Consider the following 13,031-nt stretch of genomic DNA (forward strand, 5'->3'; position numbering starts at 1 on the left):
CATGAGGATGATGAAAGAGCCCAATGCATATTCTAAGACTAGAGCCCACTATTCCTCTCCTATGTTGATGTGTGTTGCTACCCACCCATGTTCTAGTTCCTTTGGGATTGGTGAGATACAATTAGACCAATTTTTGTGGACTTCAATAGCCATTCCCCTCACCCTTGAGTATGATCGTTGGTGGATGTTATGAGACTGACAAGAAACACTAAAAGGTAAGACTAGAAAAGATTATTTATATGTAAAAAGTTTGCATATAAATAAGCTTTAGGGGATTTCAAATAGAAAATACCTAAAGCAATGGTTAATAGACATTAAGGTTAAAGTAAAAGGGATTTCAAATAGAAAATACCTAAAGCAATGGTTAATAGACATTAAGGTTAAAGTAAAAGGGGTGCATATGGTGCACAAGGGAAGCCCAAAGCCACAGAAGTAGGCACCCCCCTCTAGGGGGAGTTGAGGAGACATTGGAGAGTGAAAAGGCCATGCCTAGCCAATGAAAGATCAAGGGGCTGAAGTTGGAAGGTTATGCATCACTTAGGCCTATATAACCATGTTTTTAAAGTCCATTTGTGATATGGTTGGGTGGAGAATCAAAGTTATAGCCTTACAAGTCCTCAAGCTTATCATGCAAGGAGCATTACATTGGTATCAGAGCCAAGTTCTATCTCTTCCATGTTTCCATTGAGCTACTCATTTGCTAACTCTAATCTCTACTCCTTAATCTCTTCTCTATTCATTTCTATAAGCTAATCCTTATACTTCTCAAATCGTCTCCATACAAATACCTATTGCTTAATAGATTGGCCATACCTCTTGCCTAATATATTGAGCATACCTCTTGCCTAATAAATTGGGCATACTTTGGAGATTCTACATGAAGTTAGTGGAGTACATGACAATGTTCAAGAATCATTGAAGAAAATATTAACAAGGAGGAATCAACAAAATTGTTCTTCACATCATTAGAGACAATTTGTAATTACAAAAATGGAAAGTTTCTTATCAAGCAAAAAAGATGCAACACAACGACCATACTTGGTTGGGTAATTATGAATTGTCTCTAATGATGTGAAGAACAATTTTGTTGATTCCTCCTTGTTGATATTTGCTTCAATAATTCTTCAACATTGTCATGTACTCCACTTACTTTATGTAAAATCTCCAAATTATGCCCAATATATTAGGTAAGAGGTATGCTCAATATGTTAGGCAAGAGGTATGGCCAATCTATTAAAAGCAATAGGTATTTGTATTGAGAAGTAGAAGGATTAGCTTATGGAAATGAATAGAGAAGAGATTAAGAAGTAGAGATTAGAGTTAGCAAATGAGTAGCTCAATAGAAACATGGAAGAGATAGAACTTAGCTTGGATACCAATGTAATGCTCCTTGCATCATAAGCTTGAGGACTTGTAAGACTACAACTTTTATTCTCCACCTAATGTCCTCTTTCCACAAGGAAGAGGACAACTTTTACAAAAACAAATGAAATAGATATGCAAGATTTAAATCTTAATGAGTATGAGGATATAGAAATGAAAGAAAAAATCTCTAATATAGAGAATAAACTTAAGAAAATGATGGGTCTTCTTAGCTCCTTTTGATTTGGGAGAGGAAGGATTGGGCGTAAAAGAAATATCTAAAAGTAACATTGATGGAGGGAAGGTAATAAAATCTAGAAAAAGGATTGAATGAAACCGTAATTGAAGAGGGTCCCAAAACTAGAGATCGGGGTATGGTATTCAAAGATTTAAAGGAACCTACTTTTAGTGGAGAAGAGAGAAGGAGAGAAAAAAAGATGCAGTTGATATTTTTCTACAAAAATGGCAAGATTTGCATCTTTTAAGAAATGTGCCTGGTCATAATCGCCCCATTGAAGCTAGCATATCCTTTTACAAGGCAAAGCTCATAAGTGGTGAATGAGTTTAGCGGAAGGTAGGCAAGCATCCAATTCTTGGGATTCATTCAAGGAATTGTTCTTAAAAGAATATCTTCCTAAAAATGAAGAAGATCGAAATTGGGAGGAGTGGGATAATTGTTCTCTGGAGGGGAATAAAAGAATTTAAATCTCATTCAATATATAGCTTGCTGTAGAGAAATTGTCTTAAAACTTAAGGGCATAGACAATTTTAAAACTTAAGGGCATAGACAATTTTAAAAAAGTAAGAGGCTTCATTAGAGGCCTGAAAAGGAAGTACAAGAAGAAAGTTTGCTCCAAAGAGCCAAAAAACTTAGATGAGGCTATAAGACTCTATAAAATTTTTGACGATACCATGGGTAATGGTAATCGTAAAGAAAATGATAAGAATTTTTCATATAAGTCTCATGGATAAAATTTTGGCTCTCAAAAAAGAAAGGGTTTTTTCTTTAAAAGAGATGAACCTTCAAAAAAGCAAAAATCCAATCTTAGTAAGTTTCTAAGTTTCTAAAAAAGTAAGATTTTGAGAGAGTGATAAAGAAAAACTTTGTTTCTCTTATTTTGAGTCAGCACATGATAAAAAGCATTGTCCTAAGTCCCAGGGACAAGAACTTACTGGGAATGGTAATGATAAACCTAAAGGAAAATGCACACTATTCAAGTGTTAACACTTAAGGGTTCTTGTAAATATAAATTGGTTGAGGTTTGTCATTTTGATGAAAAGCATTGTTGTATGGTGGCAAAATCTATGTGGGAGCCATCATTTGGACCACATGATTTGGTTCAAGTGCATGGAAATATTAAAGATAAAAAAGCTAGAATCCTCATAGATGATATGGCCACACATAACTTTTTAAATTACACCTTGGTTAAGAAACTTAAGTTGCCTCAAGCCCCAAGTTCTCATAAGTATATAGTATCATTAGTTAATGGCTATGATAAAATTGAGTGGGATACGGTGGTAAACCAAGTTGGGATAAAAATTCAAGAGTATGAAGTACTTTTGGATTTTCAACTGATGCGTCTATCGACCACAAATGTAATTCTTGGGAGAGAATGGCTATTTTCATTGAGGGAAACACTTTCGAGAAGCTATTTGCATAATACACTAACATTTGAGCATAAAGGAAAATTTATTACATTGTAAGGAGAGCACAATGTATCATCTTCTCCTTTGATATGTCATATTGAGCTCCAAAAGCTTTATCAAGAGAATGGAATAGGACAAATGTTTTTATTTATGCAATGTCTCAGTTTAAAAACCATTGTGAAAAGCTTGATTCAAGTATTTGTGAAGTAGTTAATTCTTCTTTGAATAATTTATTAGAAGAATTTAAAGATGTTTTTCTAGAAACATTGCCAAAAGGTCTACCTCTCTGGATAGAGCGATAAATTATCCCATAGAAGTTTTAAAGGATTCAAAGATAATTAGTAAGCCACCTTATTGAGTAAGTTTGACTGAAACATAAGAAATTGAAAAACAATTGGCTGAATATTTAGAACAAGCCTTTATTAGGCCAAGTAAGTCTCCATGGGCTTCACCAATATTATTGGTGAAGAAAAAAGATGGATCTATGTGCTTGTGCATAGATTATTGTGGATTAAATACAATCACAATAACAATAAAAAATATATTATCATGGATTAAATACAATCACAATCACAATAAAAAAATATATTTCCTACCCCACGGTAGATGAGTTGTTTGATAAACTCAAAGGTGCTAAGTATTTTAGTAAGATAGATTTAAGGTCTAGATATCATCAAGTAAGATAGATTTAAGGTCTAGATATCATCAAGTAAGAATTAGAATTGAAGATGTGCCCAAAACAGCATTTAGGATTGAAGATGTGCCAAAAACAACATTTAGGACATCGTTTGGGCACTATGAGTTTTTAGTTATGCCTTTTGATCTAACTAATGCTCCCGTTACTTTTATGAACATAATGAACACTATACTTCATCATTTTGGTCTAACTAATGCTCCCGCTACTTTTATGACCATGATGAACACTATACTTCACCCTTATTTAGGGAAGTTTGTGGTGGTTTTTATTGATGATATATTAATCTTTAGTTAAAATGAATAAGAACATATTGAGCACCTTAGAAAAGTATTTCAATTATTGAGGAAAAACAAATTATTTGCTAAAAAATCAATGTGATTTCTTCAAAAAAGAAGTGCAATATCTTGGACACATAGTGTCTGAGGAAGGGATTTGTATGGATCTTGATAAAGTTAAAGCTATAGTGAGATGGAAGGCCCCATCTAATATAGATGAGGTACAAACCTGTTTAGGACTTGTTGGGTTTTATCGAAAGTTTATAAGGAATTATGCTAAGATAGCTGCTCCAATGATGAACCAGCTTAAAGGAAAAGGAAAACAATTTAGTTGGACTCATAATCAACAAACTAGTTTTGAAAAATTAAAAGTTGCAATAGCTACTGCTCCTATTTTGCAAATAGTGGATCCAAATGAACCATTTATATTGGAAATGGATCCTAGTAATTTTGTTGTAGGAGAAGTATTATTGCAGAATTGAAGGCCATTTGCATTTGAAGGTAAAAAGTCGGACAAAGCTCAAAGTAACTATTCAACTTATGAGAAAGAACTATTTGCAATTGTACATGCTCTTAAAAAGTGGTGTCATTATTTGTCTGGTGCCAATTTTAAAGTATTATCTGACCATGAAAGTCTTAAATGGTTAAGTACTCAAAAGGAGTCAAAAGGTAGGAAGGCTAGATGGGTTGAAATCCTACAAGAGTTTGACTTTCAAATCAGATATAGAAAAGGAAAATTTAATGTCGTGGTGGTGGCAGATGCTCTAAGTCGAGCACCCATGATAAATGAGTTGAGTTTTACTGAACTAGAAAGTGAGTTGTTGGCTCACTTAAAAGGAAAATGTGCTAATGACCCTAGCTATCAAGTAGTTTGGAATTACTTGATTAAAAAAGAAGTGTTTAAAAAGTTAGACACCAAACATATATGAGTACATCTGAACATCCACAAAGCGATGGACAGACACAAAATGTTAATCAAGTCCTAGAAGATATGCTTCGAGCATATGTTAATCATAAGCAAAATAACTGGGATGAGTATCTTCCATTATTAGAATTTGCTTATAATAGTGCTAAACATTCTACTACTGGTTTTAATCCAGTCATGCTAATGTATGGATTTCATCCTAGAGCACCCATAACTGTTGGGTTACAAAATGAAAAATTGCAGAGTGTAAAAGACTTTCTCAAAGATATGCAAGACATGTTAAAAGTTGCAAGAAGAAATGTTAAAAGAGTACATGATCGTTCTATTAGTTATGAGAAAGGTAAAAGAAGACCAATTAATTTTGAGGAAGGTGATTTAAGACCATATTAAGAAGTTTGGAAAAATCCCATTACTTTGGGAATTTTCTTTTCAATCTACTTTTTGGTGTATCTTTGCATACTAATTCCAAAGTTATCGGAGAATGTGGATTTAGAACCTACACTTCAAGATCTTTCCAATGACATGTCACATGAGGGGGTTTTGACAAAATCTTAAAAGGATTTACCATGCCCCCATTTTTTGATCTTACAAAATGGGAATTGGGATTTTCCCAAACTCCCTAATATGGTCTTATTTAGTCTATGTAAAAGTTTCTGAAAAGTCGAAAACTTTAAAAAGTGGAAAAGTTCCAAAGTTAAGTCCAAGGTATTGTGGTCCTTATGCAATACTTAAAAAAATTGGAAGTGTAGCTTACAAGGTAGCTTCACCTGAAGGATCCAGAGTGCATCTTGTGTTTCATGCTAGTAGACTGAAACGCAAGATGGGAAACAATGATAACATCATTGAAAAAGAAGCAATAGTTGATTTCATAGAACCAGCTACTCTTTCACATGAGCCTAAAAAGTTTCTCGAATATTGAGAAAAGAAAACTAGGCATTCTGTGTTTAAAGAATGTTTAGTAAAGTGGAAAGATAGAATAGAAAAAGGATCAACTTGGGAAAGAGTGGCTATAGTAAAGAAAAGGTCTCTTGAGTCTGTTTTCGAGGACAAAAACTTTTCTTTCAAGGGGGAGGAAATGTTATGAGACTGACATGAAACACTAAAAGGTAAGACCAGAAAAGATTATTTATATGTAAAAGGTTTGCATATAAATAAGATTTAAGGGATTTCAAATGGGAAATACCTAAAGCAATGGTTAATAGGCATTAAGGTTAAAGTAAAAGGGATGTAGATGGTGCACAAGGGAATCCCAAAGGCCACAGAGTAGGCACCTTCTTCTAGGGGGAGTTGAGGAGGCATTGGAGAGTGAAAAGGCCATGTGTAGCCAATGAAAGGTCAAGGGGCTGAAGTTGGAAGGTCATGCATCACTTAGGCCTATATAACTGGTGGCTGGTCTTTGAGTAGCACCACCTCCCCATCCCTAAGCATGTTTGAAAAACTAGAAAGCACCATCGCCAGTATATCCACCACTTCAAGGTCGAGGGTATCCTAGTCTTTTTCCTATCTTGCCATTTTCTTGGGTGGAGTACTGTTGGCTCCATGAGAGGGGCGCTTTATTGGCACCTACTCCTTCTTCTCCTTCTTCTCTACTGCCCGGGTAGGAGGCTTTCCCGTCATCTACAACATCCTACTTGGAGCCCATGAGGAAGGGTGAGTGGTCCTACGAGATCCCCCATGGATGGCAATAGACGGTTCATATAGGAAGGAATCCCCCATGGATATGCGGTGAGCAGATGTTTCATGTAGGGAGGAGACTAGATAGGGGAAAATCGGATCCCCCCCATGAAAAGGGAGGTGACCGCCACCGCATGCCATGCATGCGAGTCATACTGATTAGATGTGTCTCTTCATATTTTGCTATCGAGTGCATCTCTTGCAGATCTCGCCACATCATGTGGTGAACACACTGTCATTTGCACTACGGTCTAACACTTGCCCTCTCATTGGGGGCAGTGCTCGAAGAAAACTCAAGTTTAGTGTAATATCACCTTCAAATTTTAAAAAATACCTACAAATTATAGCTTGAAGGTGCCAATAATTGCAAAATTTGAGGGGATATAGTACAAATACCTTCAAAAATGTTAAAAAAAACTCTTCATTGATAATTTCTTAATTTTATATATGAGAGTTTTCCAATTTTTGAGAAAATAGTTTTTTTCGAGCATTGATTGGGGGCACATAGGCAAGGTCTCCTCCTTGCCCGATTAGCCTCTTGGTGATTGGAATTTACCCTATCACAGCTATGGGTTGTTGTGTCAGGTACTTTTGAAAAAATTAGATGGAAGAGCCAATGATATCCTGGCCAGGTGTGTAGGAGTAATCAGAAAGCGAACTAGCCATTATGAGACCTTAAAATATCACTAAAGTATACTTTTGTCATTGTGTTCATCTTTGTGCACATGGCAACTCTAGTTATCTCAAAGAGTACATGGCACATCTTCGTTTTTGTGCACATGGCAACTCTAGTTACCTCAAAGAGTACAATGTCACATTAGTCAGTGTATCCACACAATGGATTAAGCATTCACCAAAAAATATTTTTTGAGTGACATCACTCTAAACCGACTTGAGGCCCTATATTTAAGATCTTGAACCTTAGTATAAAAATTTTACACATATCATATATAAAAACCAAAGCATACAAGTCCCATTATTAGGCCGGGCTATACTTAGGTCTTAGACCTCACTATTAAAAAATTACAAACATTATATATAAAATCCAAAAATATTTTTAGACCTCTCAACTTTTGGGTCAAAACATTTTAAGCTTCTCTCCTATACCTTGTGTATGGTGTTTTTTTTTCTTCGTTTCACTCAAACACATATACACAAAAGAAGCATTGTGTAATTTAAAATGATTAACTCAATCAAGGGATGATATTGATTAACATTTGGAAAGGATTATGTGAGACTTCTTCTTATTTAACAATTGGAGCATATGCCTTGTTCTTTACTATTAGTCTCAAACTAACACATGCAATAACATACTTGTTCAATTTTTTTAATGATATTATCTATGCATCAACCTAGTTAAACAAATTGATTAACAAAAGACATGCATTTATAAATATAATTCAAGTGATTTCATTGACTAGCCTAGCCAAGTGATATAATTTCATCTCTTTATTAGTGCTCTACATTTAAATGTAGTTGAGAGACCACATGTAGAGCTTTCCAAGCGATCTAGGAGTCCCTATGCATTCTAGACTCTAGTTCTTGCTTAGTTACTTGCTCCTATGCATTCTAGACTCTAGTTCTTGCTTAGTTACTTGCTCCTATGCATTCTAGACTCTAGTTCTTGCTCCTACCTGAAAGGTACTTTTTTCCATTTTTGAACTGGTGACATTAAAGCACCCAACACCTACTTTTTGAATTGGTGGCATTAAAGCACCCAACATCTACTTTTGCTATTAGTTAGTTAGTTCATGAAAAGGGAATGAAAAAAGTACTAAGGTTTTCACTAAAAGAACCGTTAGCAGAAGAAAGGTTTCATACAAAGATTTTACAGATTTTTTTTTTCATGATTTTGATGTAATCTAGCTCTTTATTTTTTACATGTGCTTGCACGTGGAGGTGTATGGGACTTGGAACTTGTGCACTGCTTGTATCTCGCATGTATCTTGCCTACATCATCATCTCTCTCGTGTATCTCGCCTATTGCCCCTGTCCCCCATCTCTTAGACTAGGCTGTGGAGACTCCTTAGACTAGGCTGCTGGCAAAAGTCATAGAAAATCAACCTCTCTTTGAGATACCGGGTTTTAATTGAGGATTTTTTTTTTGACAAGAGTGGGACCTGAGTGGGCATTGAATTGTGGCATGCAAGTGTTTTTTTTAATAGTTATAACAGCGGAATATATTAAAGAAAAATGAGGTTACAAGAGCCCATGTGGAAGGTCCATGGGGAGACACTAAGACCAGATGAACCCTTCAGAAAGAAAGGGTAAAACTCTAAAACAGAACAGGAACTGTGCTACATCATATCCTAAACAGTTCGGCCAGCAGCAGTAAATGTAAAAAGGAGTACAACAGTTCAAAGATAGTAAAAAGGAGTACAACAGTTCGGCCAGCAGCAGCAGTAAAGGTAAAAAGGAGTACAACAGTTCAAAGACAAATCCTGATGACCAGCCCCTCTTCAATTCCGGGAGGGAGGATAGTTAAACATAGTGTGCAGGAGATTGAGGTCATGACTGCAGCATACCAACTCTGATGACCCAGTTTGACATACAAGACCTGACGCAAAGACTGAGGAGTGACCAACCAGCCCCATTTGGAGCTAGCCTGACTTCTATTCCAGGTGAGAGACTGGAAAAAAACATGAGCAGAAGCTTGGGACCATGGGGGCTTAAGGAACCCCACATAAGCTTCCTGAATCCTGGACAAAGTACTCGGAATTCTGAAGCCGTCTTTGACATTCCAGATGAAGCTCTTGTATCATAGTTTCCTTTGTTTGGCCATGCGAGGAGACATGGAATCTCTTCCATTTCCTCCAAGGTAGGTCTTGCCACCGGTCCACCTCCATGGGAACACCACTCGGCTGAAGCTGATGGATTAGCTTGAGTACACTGTCAAAAAAAAGATAAAAGTGGTGATTAGTTTTACTTTCATATAGAGCTTCATTACGTTGTTTCCATACATGCCAAAGAAACAGAATTCTGACGGACTGCCACGTTAAAGGGTCCAGTGAGTGGCATTCTCCTAGGAGGACTTCTTTCCAGCTCAAAGGGATTTTCCTAATTTTTTTAAAAGCCTTGTTCAAAACATCCAGGAATTGTTTAGTGTCTGGGCAAGAGAAGAAGAGATGGGGGACAGTTTCAAGCTTGGAATTACAGCGGGGACAAAGGCCGTTACCATGCCCAAACTTCAGGGCCTTTTCAAGGGTCCATGTCACTTTGTGAATGACAAGCCAGGCCAAAATGGCGTGTTTTCTTTCATGAGCGAAGGCCCAAATGAGCTTAAATCGGAAGGCCCATTGATGTTTGTTCCACGCCAAAGACCATCTCTTATTGAGCTTGAGAATCAGATTTCTAGCTTGAAGAGTGCTTGGTAACTTGCCCAAATTACTGGAGTCGCCCCACCGGATGGCTTTAGAAAAGTTTATACAGTCACAAATCAGCCCCGTGGGAATGGGAACCTTAAGAGCATTACACCTCTGAATGACCAACTCAACTCCGCCACGGGACAAGATGAATTTACTGCAGATTTGATCCCTGTTTAACATGCCAGTTGAGTCACATAAGTCACCCCAAACCTTAATACCAGCTTTGAAACATGAAAGACTGGTTTGGACCTGTTCCTTGGAGATCGGAGACACGAGATGACCAAACCACACAGAGTCAGCTGCATATGCATATCTACCTCTCTTGGTAAAGGTTTGGAAACAGAAGAGCCTTTTGTATTTCATCCACGACTCCCACATCCTACAGCACAGTTTACTGCCTATAGGGGAGAGGTCGGCCTTTGAGAACAAAACTTCATTGAGAGAGAAACCCTTCCAAGATCTTTTACCTTTGAGCCAAAATTTGTCAATATCCCTTTTGAGTAAGTCAGCCCAGACATCGTTAGACAAGATGGCTCTATGAACCCATTTAGCAGCAAGCTTCTCAGCAAGCAAACCAATGTTGATGATGCCGAGACCCCCTTGATCTTTTTCCAAGCAGCATGTCTGAAAAGCTACTTTGCTGATCCTCTTACTCCCCAGAGATCCCCCCCACAGATAGTTCCCCATGATCGAGTTAAGGGATTGGAGTTGGGTCTCAGAGGGTCTCCAATAGGCCAGGAAGTAAACAACCGAGGGGATAATGAAGTGATTGAGGACAAACTCTCTTGAAGCAACCCCTGTGTTGATGTGACTCCATTTCTTGACCTGATTCTTGAGTTTATCAAGTACATAGTCCCACCTTTGTTTGGAAGAGATGTTAAAGCCCATGGGGATTCCAAGAAGCCTGAACACAACACCATCTTGGATATTCTTACAACCAGCGGACAGGATCGAGGGGGGGGGCACCCCTTCAAAGACTCTGAAGCTGGTCTTGGAGTGGTTAACCTGAGAGCCACTGGCCAGGCAGAAGGTCTCGAGGCAAGACATAAAGTGGGCAGCAGTCTGCACATCGTTCCGGAGCAACACATTCGTGTCATCAGCAAAAAGCTGAAGACATAAAGGATCGGACCTGTTGGGGATCTCAATACCCTTGATATTATTATCAGTAATATCCTTGTTAACAAGCCATCCCAGAGCATCCGCAACAATAGCAAAAAGAAGAGGGCACAGGGAACAACCTTGTCTTATAGATTTCCTCAGAGGAAAAGCACCAGTGAGAGATCCATTGACGGCCACCTTGGAAGAAGCATTTCCAAGCAAGGTTTGGACATACTTTATGAATTTCCTATTGAGCCCAATATCTTGCAGGGATTGGAAAAGGAAAGACCAGTCTATTCTATCATAGGCTTTATCAAAGTCTATTTTGAGGAAGATGTAGTTCTGACCGGAGTTCTCAGCATGCTCCATACCCTCCCAAAGACTAATGATAGCATCAAGAATATACCTTCCCTTTATAAAGCCCTTTTGCTCCTCGAGGATCCACTCGTCCATATAGGGGCTGATTCTGTTAGTCAGAATATGAGCAAAGACTTTGTAAAGGGACGAGAGACATGTTATGGGTCTCCAATTACCAAGATCTTCTTTCTCATCCTTTTTGTGAATCAGCTTGATAACTCCCATATTTGTCCTTTCAGCTAATCCTCCTTTTCTCATGGCTTCCCTCCAGATGTCAAGGATGTGAGGTGACAGATCATCTCTGAAAACAAGAAAGAATTCGTTGGGAATCCCATCTTCCCCCGGAGATTTGCCTTTTTTGAGATGAGAGATAGCCTCCTTGACCTCCTTTTCAGAGAAGGGGGAGTCAAGCTTAACGGCCAAAGCGGGGTTAACAACCTTCTTCTAATGCTGGCAATTTTGGCCCTAGCAGCAGAAACTTCGTGAGAGGGAGGGAGGGCTATGGAGAACAAGTTAGAAAAGTGCATGTTAACCCATGGCGGACATTGCGACGTACTATATTTTACGTCATTAATTTAAATATTCTGAGTCATGGGCCGGGCTTGTCGGCACCATATGTTAAGGATGAAGGGATTGGGTGATCGCCGATGAGAGGCGCACCTTGGATATCAGTAGGATAAGGGTTAGGGTCGGCCGGCCATGTATGGGCGCCCAAGTGTGAACGGCCAAGTCACCTATATGAGTCAAATGTAACCCTAAAATCCTCATTCTCATGTGTTGTGAATAGAAGAGTGCTCTTGCCTTATCTCCTTGTTTTCCTTCTCCTGCGTGTGTGAGAGAGAGAGAGAGAGAGAGTGAGAGAGCGATCGAGCGCACTGTGTAGCGGCACGGCGAGGCGGCGGAGAGGCGGTAGAGCGGCAACGGCGGCTCCTCCTTCACGGCTGCGACGCGGGAATCCTTCGAGGCAGCAGTTAAGCGGTGAGTGACACACCCTTTGGCATTCTGTTTGAGCTTCCTTCCCTGGTTGTATGCTTGTAGCCATTCGTGGCTCGCATACGGTGTCTGGCAAGTCCCCAGCTACGACCTGTGCGGCAAAAGCGCACATTTTTGGCGCCGCTGCCGGGGAGTTGCCCTGCACCAAGCTCCAGTTTGCAGCTCGGCTGCTGCGTGAAGTTTAATCTACACTATAGGAAAGGCGTCTGTGTTGCTGTTGAGGTGTTTCTGTGGTTTTCAATCTCTGTTTCTGCAATTTGTCTTCTGTATTCCTGTTTCTTTTGTTATATTTTCGCTCCGCGTGTGGGCGTACGTTCTGTTATCTGGTTTCTGCGTGTGAGAGGGATTTCTGAATCCCCAGATCTGTGCTGTGTGTGCGAACTGCGCCGCGGCCAAGGTTGAACCGTAAGGAAACCCTAGAAAACTTATCCCACAAAAAAAACAGAAAATAAAAAATAAGAAAATTATAAAAAAGAAAAAAGAAAAAAATAAATTTTATTTTCAAAGAAAGAACCAAACGTGTGGAGAGGAAAGCTTTTCTAATTGGAGAAAAATTTTTTGAAAAGAAAGAACCCCAATCGACCCACGACCACGACCCCGGCCTCGGTCTCGGTCTCGGTCTTTTGATATATATATAT

General features: G+C 38.7%; 1 long non-coding RNA gene across 1 annotated transcript; it reads left to right on the forward strand.

Moving 5' to 3' along the window:
- Window positions 1-8,732: 8,732 nt before the first annotated feature.
- Window positions 8,733-11,006, forward strand: LOC147641842 (uncharacterized). The gene is made up of 2 exons (XR_015269086.1): window positions 8,733-8,917; window positions 8,989-11,006. It is a non-coding gene; the product is annotated as an uncharacterized LOC147641842 (long non-coding RNA).
- Window positions 11,007-13,031: the final 2,025 nt, after the last annotated feature.

The sequence above is a fragment of the Cibotium barometz genome, chromosome 1 (assembly GCF_041138505.1).
Source record: "Cibotium barometz isolate CiBa-2024 chromosome 1, ASM4113850v1, whole genome shotgun sequence".
Taxonomy (NCBI): Eukaryota; Viridiplantae; Streptophyta; class Polypodiopsida; order Cyatheales; family Cibotiaceae; genus Cibotium; species Cibotium barometz.